Below are 1,365 nucleotides of genomic sequence, written 5' to 3' on the forward strand. Positions count from 1 at the left end.
GGCAGTGCCTGGCTGAGCAATGCAGCTGTTCCTTCAGTTCCTCTCATCTCTACATCCTTATTTCTTCCCTCATTTTTTATTTTTGTCTTGTTTTTGCACTTTCCTTTGGGAAGAGGAGGAAGCTGCATTGCTATTCCACAGGTACATTTTGTGCAGTGCTGCAAAATCCCCTAAGTGATGCCCACCCCGCTTATTATTAACTTTAAAAACCATCCTCATCCTTCTGCAAACCCCAGGAGAAGCTACCGGGGGAAAAACTACTTTGGATCGTGTGGAGCACAAACACAAAGCCTTAATTAACGAGCGCTGCCCCCACTAATTGCAGAGGAGGAGCCTGTGCTGCTCCGCACCGGGAATGACAGGGAATTACAGCCCGCGTGTCTCTTCTTCCCTTGAACTGAGGCTGTGTGGGTTTGTACGAGCGGTAGAAATTAGAGAATATTGAATAACAGCCATGGAAGGTGTCCCAGCCCATGGCAGGGATTGGAACTGGATGGGCTTTAATGTCCCTTCCAACCCAAACCAGTGTGGGATTCTGATTATGGTGTAATTAAAAGCTGTCAATTGTCATGCTCGATACAAGATCACCAATAATTAAAACCAGTAAATTTTCAGGCTAGCTACAAGATCACCAACATTTAAAACCGGTACATTCTGAGGCTCCTGAAGGGAATTTTTTGGCAATTTAAGGTTTGGCTCGGAGCAAACTCCCGGAGGCTGCTGCCCTCGGGGCTGCGAGACACCAACACTCATTGCAGGAGTGAACAGCAGTTCCAGCAGCTCCTCGGGCTGGGCACCCACGAGACACAGCGTCGTGCCTGGAATTCAAACACACGGCAAACAGGACGGACAGGTGTTACTAGCTGTGGGAAGTGTGACAAGTGTTCAAGTGACAAATGTGCCTCCAACGCCTTTCTCGAGGGGAAGATGCTGTCAGCCTGCTGCCCATCCAGACGGCACAGCTGATGGTCGCACGCTTTGAGGGGGAAAAAAAGCTGTTGTTTCCCGAAATATTCCCCGAGAGCTTTCGCGATCGCCGGTGCTGGGAGGCTAAAAGACACGGGGAGAGAGTGGGACTGTAGCAGGATGGAGAGGAGGATGAGGGGGCTCCGTGACATCCTGAGGGCTCCGGGCATATCCCGGAGTAACAGGCACATCCCGGGGGCTCCGGGAACATCCCACCGGCTCTGAGCACAGCCCGGGGGCTCCGGCCGCATCCCGAGGGCTCGGGGCAGCAGGTCGGGGCGCACCCCGTACTCTCCGGGCACACTCCCTGCTCCCCGGGCACGGCCCGGCGGCACGGGGCGGGCGCTGCCCTCAGCCGAGATGGCGGCGCTGGCGCGCGGCTCTCGCGAGGCGGGCGGG

This window comes from Pyrgilauda ruficollis, unplaced genomic scaffold (assembly GCF_017590135.1).
Source record: "Pyrgilauda ruficollis isolate IOZ18807 unplaced genomic scaffold, ASM1759013v1 scaffold67, whole genome shotgun sequence".
NCBI lineage: Eukaryota > Metazoa > Chordata > Aves > Passeriformes > Passeridae > Pyrgilauda > Pyrgilauda ruficollis.